The sequence below is a fragment of the Dromaius novaehollandiae genome, chromosome 2, assembly GCF_036370855.1.
Source record: "Dromaius novaehollandiae isolate bDroNov1 chromosome 2, bDroNov1.hap1, whole genome shotgun sequence".
NCBI lineage: Eukaryota > Metazoa > Chordata > Aves > Casuariiformes > Dromaiidae > Dromaius > Dromaius novaehollandiae.
The window spans coordinates 77,222,257-77,241,392 of NC_088099.1; positions in this window are offsets into that span (position 1 = coordinate 77,222,257).

Sequence of the window (19,136 nt, forward strand, 5' to 3'; positions counted from 1 at the left end):
TAAGGGGATAGGAACAACACAAGACAAATTATATAACACATGTGTACACATCAGCTTGATTGACTGTGAGCAGCAGTACAGAAATGAGGGCCGTAAGGATGTTGTTGCTGGGGCTTTGTGGCTCACTCAGGATAAAAACTAAGCGCTGGAGTCTCTGTGTTGGAACGAGGGGATGAAGCCTGTGAAAATCTGGGGGAAGTCTTGGGAGAAGTAAAGGCCAAAGTAAAGGCCAGAGCTAGGGAAACTGCAGGTGGCTCGGAATTGCACAGGGAATAAACAACGTGGAGAGGGTGAGGGGTTCACTTCCGGTTCCCATGCATGCATCTGTATTGATGGTCAAATAACTAAATGATAAACTCTTCATCAGAATTTGCAGTTGCCTTCTTCAAGACCAGAGCTTGTGAATTCCAGGCCAGTCCTCCGGCCACAGCTTTCTGGGGTCAATAAAAACGTCATTGTTTTTAGGTACTTACTGCAGAACTTAAATACCTAAATCAAAAATTGTATTCCAGAAATCCTGTCCAGCTGCCATCTCTCTGGAGACACCTAAATTCAACAGTGCCATAGAGATGCTGTTTGGAAGGTCATCTTATCTAACCTCCTGCTCAAAGAGTATCCCCCCTGTATTACCTACAAATGTCCGTATCTTTCTCCAGGATGTAGAAAACAGCTGTTTCGCTGCCTAAATGCTTTCTTCTAGGAATATCCCAAAAGAGAAGTCTGCTGCTGCACCCTAATAACACCATAACTTGGTAATTTCAGCACTTGCATGGAAAATAGGACATCTGGATTCAAATTTTCTCTGTCTGGGGTAGGGAGATAAAGGTAGGGAAGAGGACAGTCCACCTACATTCTCCACCTCCCGGGAGACTGTTGTAATCCCTGGATCATTCTGGGTGGCATCTCACTCATCCTTTTGAAGTGGTGTAACCACTTTCAGGCTTGTATGCAAGCACTGCAATGGCTTCAGGCCATCTGTTGGCACGAAGGGACTCTGTGTATCCACTCCTGCTCCAAGGATGGCATGTGTATTTTATGTTAAACTTTTACGGTATAAAATACTGTCACGGCCTTAAGCGAACTTAATTTCTTGCCCAATTAATTCCTTCTACCAAGCATGGTCTCTATAGTAAAGGTTTCCTTTCCCCTCCATGCCTTCCCTAATAGTCAGTAGCCTGGTGCTTAGGCCATTCTCTTGGATAATGGTGAATGCGGACTTGAGTCTCTTTAAACAGAGAAAGGAAGGGAATGTCAGATTTTCTGTTTTGTACCAAATGTTGTAACTGGCAAACTATTGTGCCAACAGAAGGTAGCACCCATCTTCTTCTGGCTGTGTCTTTAAAAAAAAGCTTGTAGATGACCATCCTCAAGAAAGTGTTCTAATACCCTAACCTTGCGCTGGCAAGAAGTAATTCCCTGCAGTCCTAAGCTATGTATGCTTTTTCCCAGAGGGGTGGGATTTTACATGTGGCCCTGTCGACTTGCTGAAGGTAGACTGTTCTTTGCCTTTTCTCTTCCTGAAAGTAGGCGAAGAGTTAGATGATGAGTTTGGGTTTCTGGATTCCTTTCTGGGGATGGGGCATTAAGGAAAACATTACAGTTTATAATTTTGTCACGTAAAATCTGTGTTGGATTTAGGTTTGAGACCGAATCCTACCCTTCATTTCATTCAGAGAATAAATGTAAAAACTTCTAGTGTTGATAAAGGTGAAAAAAGTCTTGAAAACAGGATGTGATACTGGTCAAAATGATGCCTAGAGGAATCTGGACAGCCTGGAACAATAGCTCTGGCTTTGCCTGCTTTTTTGGTTCAGCCCACGAGTTTCAACATGTGAGATAGATAGTTTTAGAATACGTGGTATTCAGAATCCCTAACTTATCACCGTTGTATTTTCGAACTGAAAGAGGAACTCATTCAACTTTCTTTGATTCTCCCAGTAGGAATGACAGGCACCCTTGTCATGCAGGGGTTACAATGGGGAAGAGAGAAAACCTAGCTTAGTCTTTGACGTTGCATTTGGCAAAGTACCTTCTGCCAAAATTAAGTCCCAGTCTTGACTAAACAAAATCCCAGTCTAATCTAGCCTGCTGTCATACTTTTACATTCAAAAGTTTATGTTTTCTTTTCCCAATTTTCCCCCCCAAAAAAGTGGTTGAATGGTTGATGCTCAGATTATCCAAATAACTGCCATTGGACTGAGGCCATACATAGGAAATTTCTGCCAGAAAGGAAGAAAATTTTGAGAAGGATTCAAATGATTCAAACCAAGGCTTTTATGAATGCTAGAAATATGTTCAGTATGCTTTGTCCACAATAACTCTGTTTTCCCAGGCAGAAGCTCCACCAACTGGTGGAATTGCCCTGGAATTCTGTGATACCACAGATGGGCAGGCTTGAATACTCCTGAACTGACTCAGGCTGATCACTTTGCCTGGCTTGTAAGACAATAGACAATTCTTTCTTGCTTGTGGCGATCCAAAATTAAAGAAGATTGCATATTAAGCAAAGGAGCAACTCCCTTTCAAACAAACCCACAGACCAAACTGTGATCATATTAAGTGAAGGGGCTATTGAGAATATAATTCCTGCTGCCCACGTGAGAGCTGATTAGGAATGCTAGAAGCCCAGGCCAGACAAGGTTCAGTCATGCAAGCATATCAGATTATTAAAAAAGGAGATGAAGAAACGTTCAGAAGGATCTTAATTTAAGTACATTAATTATGTAATAACAAAGCAGTTTTAAACTGGATTTATCATGGATACTCATGAAATACGTTTAGCATAGGCCTCAGTTTTTTCAGAGGGATGATCTGATTTGACTGTGTTCACTTACAGAAAAGAGAGAGAGAGAGAGAGAGAGAGGCTCGAGCCCATCTTCTTCTGGCCAAAGGCCTTGAAAAGACTAATGTTTATCAGAGAGAGCTGGATTTTAATGAAAGATCAAAGCCATGGTACTGCTGTATAAACCCAAAAGGTTAATACTTTTTTCTCTACCTTACACTTAATAAAATAACAACCGTTATCATTATTATTTTATAAGTCCTTTCCCCATTGCTTCCTCTTGAGCCTTTTGTTTCTAAATTTAATTCTTGACTAAACTGCCAATCTCTAATCCCGAGAAGAGGGCTCTCTACTTACCACACAAGGTATTACACAAATGTAACTTTATCATTGTAAGGAAAATGATCATTTTTACCAGATAATAACTTAGGCTTGTTCATCAGGCATTGCCTTTGTGGCAAACTAATACCTCTGTTCATCTTGACAAGGGACAGCTTCTCGAAAGCATCAACTATTTATTTATTTATTTATTTTTGCTAACATCTTTCTCTGAGTAGAACCTTTTAAGTTCCATCTACTCTTATTATGTTCTCTTCCCAGTTACCATGTCCATTTACTTGCAGTGATGTCTAAATCCTTCCCATTTACGTGTTGCCTAGCATTGTGTCTCATTTACTGTCCCTTCCACCTTTTTTTGTATTGATTGTATTTTCTTTCTTTTCTAGTATTTCCCCGCCGGTTTCTCTCTCTTCTCACTATCATTTTTAGTTACCTGAACTACCCATTCCTAAGAGTGAGCAGTCCACAGTTTCTTAGTCTGGGACAGGATTAAAGGCTCCAGATGAAGAGAGTGGGAGATTTCAGCTTCCAAGACAAGGAAGTGTCCAAGCTTTGTTTCTTGCTCTGCCTCTATCCTGGCTTGTGCCTTGGCACAAGTCATTTTACCTCTGTCTACTTTGCTTCCACATCTGTAAAATTACAGTTGGGGACTTAGGAAATAAAGCTGCATAACTTAAAACTAAGTACTGTTATTGTTTATGTTTTACTAATACACAAGGCCTCAGACATCTCTGTTGCAACTATTCTTTTTTTTTCTTATATAAATAAATGAATAATGAATCTAAGCACATCTGGGCTGTTTCTTTCAAGGTTGTCACAGCTTAATGACCAAAAATAGGCTCTTGCATCATGCCATAGGCTAAGGGAGTTAGGTTTCTTCAGGTTTCTTCAGTCTTAGGACTTCATCAGGTTTCTTCAGTTATGACTAAAACTTCTGGTGCCTCTGAATCAGCTGAGATATACTGTAAAAGTGAGCTGATGAATCTTTTTTTTTTTTTCACTGCATTGTATATGAAAGATCAGACCACAGTGTTTGCACTCCAGGCCTGCGCTTACGGCCCCAGCTCCTGGAGCAGACTGGTGAGGTCAGTCTAGTCTTTGGCGTTGTGAAAACAATCTCAAAATCCAAACTGGAGTGAAACTGGCCAGTCAGGCTGCCCAAGGTCATAGTAGGCTGAAAATGTCATATCTGGACTTGAGTTATGTACACTTCTCTGCGCAGTCCTGTGAAGATGATGAGAGGGAACAGTGCCAAAACAAACTTAAAGCAAGAGGAGCAAAGTGCACTAGGCAGAGGTGTGCCTGCTGTTGGACCAGCCTATGGAAGCTGGGCAGTTCCTCCTCTGCTAAAGAGGAGCCTGCTGCTGTCCTGACAGTCTATTTTGAAAGTCTAACTGAAAGAGAAGATGAATTCCTGAGTTTGTTCCCTCTCATTTCAAGGAGGCAAGAAACTTGACCATGTCATCTAACCATAGCTGCACACTATCCAGGACTCAAATACTTAGGACTTTAGGTTGAGTGCTATGTGAGACAGCCATGCAGTCTGAATAGCGAAATTTTGAAACATCAGAAATGAAAGTCAAATCCATCTAAATACAGCTTTAAAAAACAAACATTTCTGTTTCCCAGGCATCTAGAACAGTAATTATATGAAGGCTGCATGTCTTAATGATAGAGAAGAGGTAACTGGCTGAGGAAATAGCCTCCATGTCACTTCTGCTTGCTTAAATTATGCTCCCTTCAGTGTTCAAGCTTTCCAGAGGCAAACAGGAAGCACCACAGTGGAACTGAAAAGCAACTGATCTGCTAAGAGTTGTAGCACCTATGTGCTTTCAATGCAAAAATACAAAGTAACAAAGTCATAATAGATTCTCTCTAATTTCTGTGACTCTTTGAAAGAAAAGACAGAAAAATGTATTTGCAAAGACTATTTAAAGTGAGCATAGTTTTGGCTGATGGATTTGCCATACTCTACCTCACATGAAGGGAATGGAACATGGTGCAGCATCGTTGAGCAATCTTCTATTTTTTTCTATGCTTTTTTGCATTTTATAAGAAATTTGTAGGAGGAGATAAGGCAAAAGCTTTGTCATGCTGCAGGTGAAACTGAACAACAATATAACTCCGGTGTTTTCAGCCTACCAAAATTTCCCACTGATCATTCCACACATTTATGGTTCCATGAAAGGAAAAAAAATGCTTCCTGCCATCTGTTCTGAATTAGATGTATTTTCCTATTTATTCCCTGCTTTATTGTTTTTGTTGTCATGAAACAGTAACTTACATTTACAGTACTTGTACCTTTAAGAGTTTAGGTAATTAACTTCATGTTTCATACTACTTTTCTTAATTTAAGACAAAGAAGGTGCCCTGTTTTCAGTACATACATAATAGCAGCAAGCTGTACCTTTTTATCACTCATTCTACCTTCTCCTGGCATGGTATTTTCTTTCTAACGATAACAACTGAATGCAATATCCTAAACAGGCTTTTATTAAAAATTATGTAATTTCACGACCACTTCCTTTCTAGCTATCCAATTAGCTTTTAAATTGATTCTCTGTATTACAACCATTTCTAGAGGGCTCCACATTACCTGCAGATTTCTTATAACATCTTCACCAGCATACTTCATTAAATTCCATTAATTTTTCATTTGTGTTGATAAGCATGCAAAGAATGCACTGTTTTTAGATTTTTCAACTTTTATCAGCTGAGCTGCTACAGGTTCAGCAGCTACAAAGTGAAAACTGTTTGTTTCTGTTTCCTACATCATGCATCACTAGTGCTCAAATACAACAAAGATTAAGTAACTAATTACTACTAAGTAACCAGCATCAGAATGTCGAGTATGACAATGTGGTTTAAACTCTTTTCCCCAGCTCACTGTAGATCTTTCCAAGGAACGGTTTATTTCTCATTTTCTGTATGGCTTGTCAACAACACAGTGCTTAACCATGGAAAGGAAGAGTTTGTCTGCAGAAGGCTGAAGACGACTCCAGGCCTATCCAACTTCCACTGACTAAAGTTCAGAATAAAACACGCTACTGAGCTCAGGGTAACCAGCACGTGGCAGAGCGCTGCCGTGCCGGGGGCACGCCGCTGCCGGCCGGGCCGGGCCGCGCGCCGGCGAGCCTGGGGCGGCCGGGGAGGGCAGGCAGGCCGGTCACCGGGCCTCCACCCGCCGGTTGGCCCCGCGACACGCGCCGTTCGAGGCGCTGCCGACCCCGGCGCGGGGGGAGGCGCGCCCGGCAGCAGCGGGGCGGGGGGTGACGCCCGCCCCGCGGCGGTCACGGGGCGCGCGGCTGCACGAGGCGCCGCGTCCCGTGACGGCCGCCGCGACTTGGCCCGGGGCGGCGCGGCGCGGCCGCGCAGCTGAGCGGCGCGTGACGGCGCGGGGGCGCCAGCAGGTGCCGGGCGCGGGGCGGCCGCTGCCGAGCGGGACACCCGGGGCGGGGCGCATCCCGGAGCGGGGGCACCCCGGGGCAGCGGCCAGCGCTTCGCCGCCGCGCCAGGCGGCTCTTCCAGGGCGCTGCCTCGCCCCGCCGCCGCCGCCGCTTTGCCATTTAAGGGGCTGCGGCGGAGCCGCGGCGGACGAGGCCATGCACTGCCCGGCTGCCCCGCGCGCGCCCGGAAAGCGCGCGTGGACATCGCGCGCCCGGGAGCCGAGCGGAGGCGGGCTCCGAGCCCCGGGAGGGTTCAGCCCCGAAGAGATTTCCTCGGGACGGAAAGGCCCCTTCGCATAACACCTCTCCAGCCATCGAGCCGTATCGCAGTCTGCCACTCCGCATCCTACCTCAGGAGAAGTAGTGCGAAGGGTAAAGCTGCACAGCAGCTTCCATCTGAAGCGCTGGTCCAAACAACAGGTCAATCACCTCCTCACCTTATTTGCCCTGAGAGGCTGGAGGAAAAGCAGAGAAATCCTACTCTTCTTACAACTTTCAGGAAAAGGGAAGGGCAAGTGAAAGACTTTTCAAGAGGAGTTTTTAAATTGCTTTGGTTTAGTTTAAGTAATAATCATAACAGAGTCAGCAAAATAACCCCATAGTTCAGAAACACTGATTTACGATACATAAACAGGAACACTGTTTTCCCACTAGAGTAACTACACGGATGATTTGGAGTTCTGTGGGTGGCTGTCATTATTACCGCATTTTCTTAGCATCGTTTCTTAGGAGAGATCTACAGAGGATTCACTGACCTCGCGCTACTATCGTGTATCATCACCTTGAAGGCCTTACACAAGCCTCCTTTGCGGCAGGAGGTCACTGGCGAGCAGCGCTTGCGCTCGGCAGCGCCTTCACCCGAACCGGCCCGCGCCGCCGGCGGCCGCTAAAGGCCAAGTGCTCCCAGTGCCAGGCAGTGGCAGCAGCATTTTAAAGAGACCCCAGGCTCCTTGGGGTCCGGGGCCCTTTGGCGCGGCTGCTGGAAGAGCCTCGCCCGCGCACCCCGGCACCGCACGGGCGGCGGGGGCCTCCAGGGGGGCTCACGCCGGCACACGGACAGGCGCTGCCAGGGCGGCCCAAGAGCCTGAGTCGGGTGCGCTTCGGAGGGACCGCTGCTTCGCGGTGCGCCGCCGGGCGGCGTGTCCGTGCGCGGGTCGCGGCCGCACCACTCGCCGCCGACAGAGACCACGCCGCGCGTCAGCAGCCTGCCCGGCCCCGGCGGCCCCGGCTTCCCCAGGCCCCACCCCCGCGCGCGTGCGGCCGGCACAGCACCACACCGCAGCGCCGGGATTCCTCTTTTCCCCTTTCCCCTTCTCCGCCTCCTGCAGCTATAAATAGAGCGCGCCGTGCGTGTGTCACGTTCCCATTACGTACGGCTTACGCTGACGCACGGGGGCGGTGCGCTCCGTGACGTCAGGACGTATCCGGCCAAGCTATAAATAGACTTCCGGTGATGGCTGCCAGGGGAGGCCGGCGGCGGGCCTGAGGTGGTTTTTGTGGGGGAGCGGCCTGCTTCGTTTCTATGGTCACTGCAGCCCGGTTTCCTCGAGTGCCTTCATAGCGGCGCCGGCCGCGGGGTCGCGCTGGGGGTGCCAGCGCCGCGCCGCCCCGCGCCCCGCCCCGCCCCGGGAGCCTGCTGGGCCTCGGCTGGGTGGAGGAGAGCTGTGGGCCGGCCGCGGGCCACATCCCGCGTGGAGCTGGGCTGGGCAGGCCTGGGCTCCCGAGCTGCTCTGCCTTGCTGCTTTGCCGCGGCTGCTTCCCCTGGCCCTTGCTGGTGGTGCCCTGTACAACGTGCTGCTAATCGCCTCGCTGCTGCCGAGGAAGCAGGTTTCTGGGGGCAAGGCAGGATGAAGGCCTGGCTCTATAAAGCATATGCACATGGCAATGTGTTGGGTTATTCCTAGCTGGGTGTGGGAGCAGCATGTTTAACTGCTCTCAAGTGCCTCAATCTCAAGTCTGCTGGAGTAGGAGAGCTGCATGCTGGCTTCCTCAGGATTTGTACTAGGTAGCAAGTGATGCAGCCTTTTCCCCTGTGTAGGCTTGTGGTGTGATTGCATAGCAGGTCCTGAGCCACAGCACTTGCAGCCTTGTGTTTCAGAATAAACTAGTATTTATTTTCAAGTGCTGACTGTAAGTTAGTAATTCTGTAGTTGCTTTGCAGTCAGACTAAGTCCATGTGCAGTAGAGATGGAATGGATAGTAGAAATGGTAACTTCAGCCATCCTTCTGTAGCTGTTGTAGTTTGAGATCTGAAGCCCTAAGAATGGGGTTTGCAACAGATGGAGTAATGTGGAAAGGGCATTTGCAAGTTCATAGGTGGTAATCTGTGGAAATCAATAAGTATCTTTTTGTCATGCATGTATCTTAATGATTTGGGCAGTCTGGGAAATCAGATTCCAGGTCCAGTTCCAGGGCTGTGTATGTATCTAGCTAGCTATTATTTAGAAGTGTAGGTAGTGTATTCCTTTCTACATAGCAACTGTCTCATAGGAGTAGTTGCAATGATCTTCTAGGAAGTAGGCAGTGTTTTTCTGTAATCCCTTTAGGCTGAGGAGGGAAGTGAACGTAGTTCATGTGTTCTAGGTAAGTGTTCCAATCACTAGGCTGGTACATGAAAATGGCTGTGATGGCTGATCTCAATGTCATCAGTATGTATTAGGTCCCTCAGGGCTAGGGGTGTAACAAGATAATTCATTTTGCGAGCAGCTGTGCTAGCTGAAGATGCTCCTCTCCCTCAGTGGTTTGCTGCCTCTTCTCTGCCAGCGTTACTGCCCCACAGCTCTTGAGTTAATGGTGGTTAAGGGAGCAGTTGGGTGAACTGTACTAATTTTGCCTGAAGCATGCTAGGGAGGATTCATTTGACCTCTTTTGCTGGCAGACATTTGGATTTAGTAATCCATGGCACACAGTGGATAACAACCTTTATGGCAATAATACAATCATCTGACAGTTCCATTTGGAAGAAGGTATCTCTCTGTTACTTTAGGCATAGGAATGACTGTCTTGTGAGTTTATGGTATTTCTGGGATGGAGGTGGGGAGACAAATGCCTATCTCAGTGCAGATGGTAGCACCTCTGGATTTCTTCACAACAATTCTAGATGTCTTGAGTAACCTCTTTTGGTAAAAACTTTGGCAGGGACAGTGTGATTGCCTCGAATATTTAGGCATCCTAGTTGTGTTCTAAATGCATAGCGGCAGATCCAAAGATATGCCTAAGTGACTGGCTGAAAAGCCTATTGAAAAACAATTCTGGAAGAAGAAATACAATTCTAGTACTTCAAGCACCATCTCTCTTTAAAAGCAGCAGTCAGTTGAAGGGCTTAATGAATTAATAATATAAACAAATTGTGTTCTTTTACATATACTTATTCTTTTATTGTTTTGAAATAGTGTGGCGATAAACAGAATTAGGTAATAGTCTAATTATAAGCTTTCTGAGCTGAGAGGGCATCTCAATTGATTATAGACAATTCCTGTCTCTTACTGCTTGCTTGCAGTAAGACACCGCGAGCTAGTAAAACTTTCCCCAAAGTATGAATGCCAAGCCATCTAGAGTGCAACTGTCTAGAGTCAGATGAAAAAGATCTAGTTGTGAACAAGCCTTCAAACTGATCTTCCTTTCAAAAGGTGGTGGAAAGATAATGCCGTAGCTTAATTCCAGGAAGGGTTTGCTTAGTATTTCTGCTCTGTGATAGTTCAGAGAGAGAACTTGAGAGAGCTATCACACAATGCCACCAGTGGGCAAAATGGGATCTTTAGATGTATCTGAACAGAAGCTGTTAGCAAGCTGCCGTAAACTGTTAATGACCTTTATGTCAGCTGATGTCTAAAGGTCTCTTGCAAGATTCAAGGGTTTTACTAGTTGGTGTTTTAAAAGTTTTTGAACAGTAAAAGTGCATATTTGTGCAGTAAACTCTTATCCCTAGGAAAGAATAGTTTGAGTCAGGATACTTGACGGTATTCTGGGGAAAGCTGACTTTAATACTGTGTCACTTCTCTATGCAGGCTCCCAAGGCCTTTAAAAAGAGAATGGAAAAGATTGAAAACTGGAGGTAGTCCTGACAGACCTCAACAAAACCAAAAAGAGGCTAGTGATTCTCTCAGTTTAAATGCATGGACAGTAATTCTACCAGTGTACTGAATATTGTTTGAATAGAAGATAAGTCAAACAGAACAGGGTTGCAGTTCAAGAGAAGGCAGACAAAGATGAATAAAATATGGAGCCTTAATGACTTTTTAGGGTATGCTAGAGAAGCAAAAAACTGGTCTTGCTGTTTCCCCAGGCCCAGATTCCTCTTAATGCTCAGTGCTAGGAGTAAACTCCCTCTAAGATGATGCTCTCTGTAATCAGGTTAATTGATATTGTTCCTGTAATCCCATTGGCAAACAATAAAAATATTTTTGGAATAATACATGCTTCTTTAAAGTATCTGTTTTGAAAGGTCTGCTCTGTAGTTTCAGGTAGACTGGAATACTTTGATCATTGAAGTAATTCCAGTCTCTTCTACAGGGTTCAGTGTGTCAGGTATGTTTTAATAGGAAAAATGAAAACTTGGCACATTCCATTACTTCTCTAGTGTATGTCTGTAAGAACAATTTTGTTCTGTTTATCTTCAGCAAATTCTTTCTTCTTCTTTTCAAGACATGTTTCATTTTGTTGAAATAAAGAAAAGTAAGTTAGAAGAAAAACATTTGGAAGGAATATAAGCTCCATGATTGTACTAAAATCCAATTTAGTATTTGAATACTAAAAAGTGTTGCTTGGTACAGTTCTTGAACATGATTGTAATAATACAGTATGCTAGTGTTCCATGTTCTAAAGAAATATTAGTTGGTATTGTTTTTCTTGCTTCCATGTTTAGCTTTTCATGAGAAGCAAAAATGCCATAACTTTATGGACTGAGTCTGACATCATAGGCATAAGAGCACAAGATAACGTGGTTTGTTAATGTTACCCTTCAGTTGCAGCTTACGTCTGTGGTCACACTTAAAAATGCCCTTTTTGGTTTCTCTGCCTTCTGTTCTTCTTTTCACTTTAATCTCTCTTCTGCCTTATACCTCTAGAGTTTCCAGTCTCTGTTTTAGATCTCCTTCCTCCCACAATAAGCCAATATTGGACTTCCCCACATCACATTTCCTTAGTTGGCTAGCTTTGTTCATTTATATGTTAAAAATGAAATCAGGAGTGACTTCATGCTAGCTTTGTAGAGTTTTAATAAAATGTATACTTTGACAAGCTGCTTTTGTTGTGGAAGAAGTGCTAATCAAACCTATAGCTCTTGATTAATGTCTAAAACATGCTTGGTTCTTGTTTTGCTACATTCAGCCTTTTCTAAACATGTTTTGACATTTGGTTTTCATTATGCACTCTTCTGCTCTTGACTTTATATCATTCAGCATTGACTTCAATCATGAATAGAAACTAGAAAGTAGTTTTTCTCTATGTTCTGAGACCTGGTATGTAATAGGGACAGAGCTACTTATGCCTGATGTGATTATGTATGGCTTTCCATGTGATGTTTTTCTCAGTTAGTAGATCTCTGCTGCTGTCTCCCTCCTCCAGCTGATCTGTAGCTTGTCTCAATCTTTCCTGAAAAAGCTAAGATTTTTGCATTGGAGGGGAGATATAAGCATGAGATCTCTCTCTCTTCCCTCTGAGGAAAAGATCCAAGTGCATTTAATGTTCTTAAGACCTCTACCATAGAGTGACAAGTAGCCACGAGAGATTGGTGACTTCCTTGATTTTCCTGTTCCTTCAAGGTAGTAGGAAGTATTTTGAGAAAAACTACTCCCTTCTTTGTTTCTAGAATATGTGAGGAGAGGCAACATTTTTATTTATTTATTTATTTTTAGTGAAAGGGAGTGGGTTACTATCATTCTAGCCCCTGTAATCCTATGTGCCAAAGAATTTGGGCTAGAGGGAAAAGGATTTGCTATTACATGCATTCTCAGTAACATTCTTATTTAAAGCAATGCACTTGAGGAAGGTTATTGCTCCTTTTCAAGTCATTTGATGCTTAAAAAGTGCATGATGCACTTAACTAACATTGCTTTTGTTTTGTTTACTCTCGGAAGTGCTACAAAAGTAAGGAAAGGTAGAAATAACCAATGCAACTGTGTGGAATATAATTTCATTTTGTTGAAATCTCCTGGGCCAAGGACAAGGGAAAGCTAGAAAATGGATGGCAGAGGATTTAAGTGATTGTTCTGGGTTGTGATCATTTAGACTTGAGCAATTATTTGTATAGATGGGAAATGGTTGGGCAAGAGAAGGGCAAATGAACAAGAATGATTTAGAAAAGATTGGTAATAGAATTAGGTAGCACTGATAAGACAGGAGGAATAGAAGGTGAGAAGATTTGGTAATAGTGGGTCATGAATGCTGGAGTAAGTGCACTGGCAGGTTTTTTTAATAACCAGAAGAAAAGATGGGAAATGTCACACACTAATTCTGCAACTGAAGAATTAAGACTGTTTCTTTTTGATTTAGAAAAGCTTCTTGTTTTGCAAAATGAAACAATGTAAACAAAAAGAAGTACCAGTTAACATAACAGTTTTTAAGAAGTGAGGTCTAAATTCTCCTTGTAAAAATGAATGTGCACCTGCTGGCATAATTGCTCTGTAGATATAAAGATGTAGCTTTCATGTGCACACAAGGACCATAAATGTTTTCTTTTTGAACACTGTCCTCATTGTTTCTTAAAATTGAAGAAAGCAGTTTCTATGTTAAGTATTAAGCTAAAATAAATTCTTGGCTGAACAGGGAGGGCATTCAGTAGAATCATGGATGTATAATTGTACAGATTTATTTATATTTAAGCAGTTTCCTGAATTCAGATTTTGCCACTCATTTGTATAAATGCTGGAACCTCTTGTGCCCCCCCCCCCCTTTCCCCATTTCACAATAATTTTAGAAGTTGTGAATCCTTGTACTCTAATTGGCTACTGCCATTTAGTAGCCAGTCATATGGTATAGATTTGCAAAGCTGACGCAAAATGGAGCAATTCATCTCCTTTGTAATACAGTCTGCTGAAAGCATATCACCCTGAAGCTCTGCTCATTGCACTGTAACCCTGCTGAGTACCAAGACAAGTTCAAGGTTTTGGTCTTAGACTTTACGATGCTTGATGGACATGGCCCAAGCTGCCTTGGGGAATACCTTCTGCAGTCATGACCATTCATGACAGCTGCATTCCACTGGAACAATGGAATTGTTCCATTTTCCAAATGGAAAAGCAAGCCACAGAAGAATGTTTCTAAAAATTTTAACTTTTTTCTTTTCCTCCCTCTCTCTTCCCTCTACATATAATCTTCATATACTATTTTTGTGCATTGTGCATTATCAATTGTTAAAATGCAACAATAAAATTTAACTGTTGCAGAGGTGTTGCAGCTGTTCTTGGAACAAGAACCTCAGTGATCTTACGCTTGCTCAAATATAATCCACAAGAGGAGATTTAACAGAGGGGAGAGAATACACACTAGAAAATTTTTCATAAAAGCATTGAACAATGTTGATGGCCCATCTGGCTGCTGTTGTCCTTTTGCTCTATGTTTAAATTTTGGGTCTATGCAAAAAGGTACTGTAAATCTGACCTAAAATGACTAAGAGATGGCTTAATTTTCAAAACTGCTGGCATGATGGAAGTCTATCAAATCATGGGTGTAATTACAGAGTGTCTGAAGATCCAATGTGTGCTGTCCCAAAAGAAGGTAGTCGTTGTCACATTCAGAAGAGGAGGTGGTTCTTTGCACAGTGTATAGGTAAGCTGTGAAATTTCTTGCCCTAGTTCACTGCAAATACTAGAAGCTTGCCTGGGGTCAAGGAGAGAATGAACAAGTGCCATCAAGAGTTAGTAGGTAGATAGAAAGACATAGTATGCAAACTCTGGAGTGGTTGAAAATGGAAAGAGTATTCCAGGAAAGTATTCTTATGCTGTTGCCTAAAAGCATCTTTTTTTAGTCAGTGTTGCCCAGAATGCTTGGTTAGGTGGATAACTGGTCTGACACAGTACAGCTGTCTCTATATTTTTATGTTTAAAAACAATCTGAGAAAAAGGGAAGGAATGATGAGGCTTACAGAGAAATCAAAGCTAAAGCTGGCTGTAAAGCTTTGTAGATCTTGCAGTTCTGCGTGACTCAATGATAAAATGGCAGATGAAATTTAAATTTGATAAATGTAAAATAATGCACATGGAGAAAAACAACTAATTAGACATACACAGTGATGGGCTCTAAATTAGCTATTATCACTCAGGAAGGATCCTGGACTCATTGTGAATAGTTCTGTGAAAATGTCAGCTCAATACTCAGTGGAGGTCAAAAAGGCAAGTACAGTGTTAGGAGTGGGTAGAGAGAGAATGGGGGGGGAAAAAATCAGGCAGCTACATGAATCTAAGTGGAATTATGAAAGATTACAAGGAAGGGAACAAGGATCGTTGGAATGGCTTTCATTAAAGGACAGAAAAGCTATTCGTCTTAGACAAACAGTAGATTTAAAGGGAGAGGAGAAATATGATAGCTGTCAGCAGAGCTGTGAATGGTGGGGTAAATGAAAAAGAGCAAATAATTCCTTTCTCAGTAAAAAAAAAAAAAAAACTTGAAGAAAAATGAAGTCTCAGGATGCAGGCTTAAAAACAAACGCTTTTTTTTTTTTTTTTTTTTTTTTTTTTTTTTTTTTTAAATGGTGAGTGGATAAATTTTGGCAGTCATTGCTGCAGGTTTTTTTGAAGAAATAGGTTAAAGCAGTGATTTGACAAATTAGTGGGATGAAGGTCCATCAAGGATTACTGAACATAAAGGTGATGCTGCTGCTTCTGGTTTGAAAGTCCCTGAACTCTACCTGGCCAAAAGGAGATGGTATTATACCTTTTCTCTTAGTAGTCAGCATTGGCCATGCTCAGGGACAGGATAATATAGTTGGTGGAATTTTGGCCTCATACATGGAAGCTTTTTTTATGTTCTAAGCACTAGTATGATGAGTAGTTGTTGTTATGTACTGTAACCTAGTTTGTAGCAATTGAAATGTCTTGTTAATAGTATGTGGTGTGTGCACACAAAGTTGAGGAAAGGAAGGCCTGAATATAAAAGGACATAAGTAGTGGAATTTCAAAGTCATAAACATACAAAAAAAACATTGCCTGGTCTGTTGCCACAAACGTGTTGATTTGATTGGACAATTATAATGTGAAAATGTTTGTAAGTTTTCAGTAGTACTAGTTGAAAAGGTATATGGGCTGTCTGAGGGCATATAGTCTCAGGTATGTCTTGGTAATGTCAGAGAATATTAGTGTCTACCCATTCCTCACTGCACAACCTCTCTTATTTTTTTTTTTCCCTTGAGTTTGTCTTAGTGTTTTTTTAACCAGGTACCAATTTCTTCGAGATGTCTAAACATAGGAGATGATGTCTAAATTTGAGGTAGAGAAGATACAGGTGGGTGTTGCCTGCACATTGTTGATATTGTAGCCCAAGTTCACTCACCAGTTCTGCAGGTCACTTGAAAGAAATACTGGGAGAAATGCTGGTACCTATGTCATTTCTAAGCTGGAGCTCTGGCTGTGGGAGAATAGGTGGTCGTAACAACAATATGAGTGCATTCTAAGATAGAGAGTACTTACTTTCATCCCTGAAGCCTTCAATTTATGAGACTCAAATTATTTTTGTCATAAATGTAGTGTTACCCTCATCTCCTGTAACTAGCTCTTTGCTGAGGGCTTTAAGTGTTCTTTTTATGCTTAGACCAGTGACTTTCAACCTCTAAGTTTACAGACCCAGAAAAATTTGCAATGGTGGAATGAATGCCTGTAGAGAAAATCTAAGCCTGAGAGACTTGGCTTTGTAGTTTTGTGGTCCCTCAGTTCAGCAGTGCTCTGGAGGTCTGTCTCCAGAACTTGAAACAACTGATTTAGACTCTTTAAATGATGTATTTAAAGTAAATAAAACTTGTCCTCTGCATGGAAGCTAACAACTGTTTAACAATTAGCTGTTAATGTTAGCTTTAATGATTGTAAAGCTACTGTTTAACATCTTTGTTAATGATCTGGATGAAGGCACCAAATGCATCCTCAGCAGGTTCGCTGCTGACACAAAACTGGGAGGAGTGGCTAATACACCAAATGGTTTTGGTGCTGTTAATGGGAAGCTTGACAGGCTGGAGAAATGGGCAGAGAAGAACCTCAAGTTCAATGAAGGGAAGTATGAAGTCCTGCCCCTGGGGAGAAATAGTCCCATGCACCAGTACAGACTGAGGACTGACCTGCTGGAAAGCAGCCTTGCAGAGAAAGACCTGCGGGTCCTGGTTGACAGCAAGTTGAGCATGAGCCAGCAATGCACCCTCAGGGCAAGGAAGGCCAACAATATCCTGGGCTGCATTAGGAAGATCACTTCCAGCAGGTCAAGGGAAGTGATCCTTCTGTTCTACTCAGCCCTGGTGAGGCCACATCTGGAGGACTGTGTCCAGTTTTGGGCTCCTCAATACAAGAGAGATATGGATTTACTGGAGTGAGACCAGCAAAGGACCACAAAGATGATTAAGAGGCTGAAACGTCTCTCTTATGAGGAGAGGCTGAGAGAGCTGGGACTGTTCAGCCTGGAGAAGAGAAGGCTGAGGGGGGAATCTTATCAATGTGTATAAATAACTGATGGGAGGGTGGCAAGAGGATGGGGCCAGACTCTTCTGTGGTGCCCAGTGACAAGACGAGAGGCAACGGGCACAAACTGAAACACAGGAAGTTCCACTTGAGCACAAGAGAACAGTTCTTTACTGTGAGGGTAACAGAGCAGTGGAACAGGTTGCCCAGAGAGGTTGTGGAGTCTCCATCCTTGGAGATATTCAGAACCTGACTAGATAATGTGCTGTAGATGACCCTGCTTGATCAGGGGGTTGTACCAGATGATCACCAGTGGTCCCTTTCAACCTCAACTATTCTGTGATTCTGTAAATTTATCTCAAGTATGTTGCTGATTTTGGCAATAGCTTGCTCTGTATTTTTTTTTCCATGCATCAACTACAGTTTTATTTCAGGAATTTGGCTAGGAAATACTTGGTCAAAATTAATTAGGCTGGACCAACAGAATCCCTTTTAAGTCCTTCTTGCAATACTAAGGAAACTTTGAACTGGTGAGAATGTGTGATGTTCTGTTCAAATATACTCCATGAGCAATGAGTTCTTTTTCATTATGAAAACTGATCGACTATCCCTATCTTTATTTTGGCCTTTTAAGAATTTAGTCATTTCTGTTCTACATAATAGATTCTACTGGTTTGACCAGTACGGAGATTAGACGTGCTGATCCTTGGATCCTAGGTTTCCCCTTCTAGCCCTTTTAAGAATTTGCTTTCGTGTTTAGTTCTCACATTTCCAGATGCAGAGACTGATTTGAATGGTAAGTTGCATGATAGTTTTGCAATTTTGGAAAAAGTTCCTTTACTTTTTTTGTTCTGACCTTTTTGAATACAGAATTCAGCTGACTTCTGATGTTTCAGTCTTAGTATTCAAATTCCCTTGGCCTTATAAGGTGAGAGGTTGCTTTGCACTTTTCAGCAATGACTTCTGACAATGTCTTTATTATAGTGTAATAAAATTGGTTAAACCCCCCACCCCCCATAACTACCACAACAAACAAACCCTCAGAGGCCCAGTGCCCATGAGATAAGACACAGGTCACTTTTCATGGACCTCATTCTATGGTAATCGGCCTGCCAAGGAAAAAGAATTAATGTCACAGCATTCTGACTATATAATTAATTTAACAAAAGTTTCCTATGTGATCCTTCACATGCAACACAACCACTCATTCGTGTAACATCCCAAACAAAGGTCTGTGAAGTTGCTAAGTTCTTTCTAAAGGAACAAAGAATCAAAGATGCAAACACTGGGTCCATGTTTCTAACATTTTCTCTCTCGTCAGTCTCCTTGTTCCTTTACGATTTTTTTTTCCCCTCTGAGTGGGAATCAAGAGGGTTAAGAGGGTAGGAGTTTGGAGGTGAAATATGCTCAGCAGAAGTGTTTTTCCATGGTATTCCCATAAACAGGACCTCCAAATGATCTTTGGAATGTACTCAGTAGGGGGACCTTGTGTTTCAGGAATCTGATGCTGCAGACTCAATAGTGTAATGTCCTGCCTGTACATTTTGAGGATATCCATTTGTCTTTGTGGTTTCTATAGGGAGCTTTTGTATGGAATCAGCTTGCACAATTAAGTAGTACTCTCATACAGCATATAAAACAACTGGGCCAAACAGAGAAATTTTGCTAGCTAGGTGGAGCTCCCCCACTAAGTTTATTCTTTTCATGATTTTATACAGTCTTAGTCACTATCACTGCATCCACAAACACTGCATCCACAAATTCATATAATAGGTGGCTTATTTGCAAAGAAAAATAAAATCAAAATGTGGGGAAAATTCTCTCCTTCATGGATGTTGTCACAGGAGGAGTCAAGCACCCAGGAAGCAGGGGTTGTATGGAATTCTGCATTCTTCTTGACACTGATATCTCCCTATGCTCTTTTCATTCAATACAAGCCTGTAAGTGCTGGCAACTCTTAAGTAAGTTTTCTTC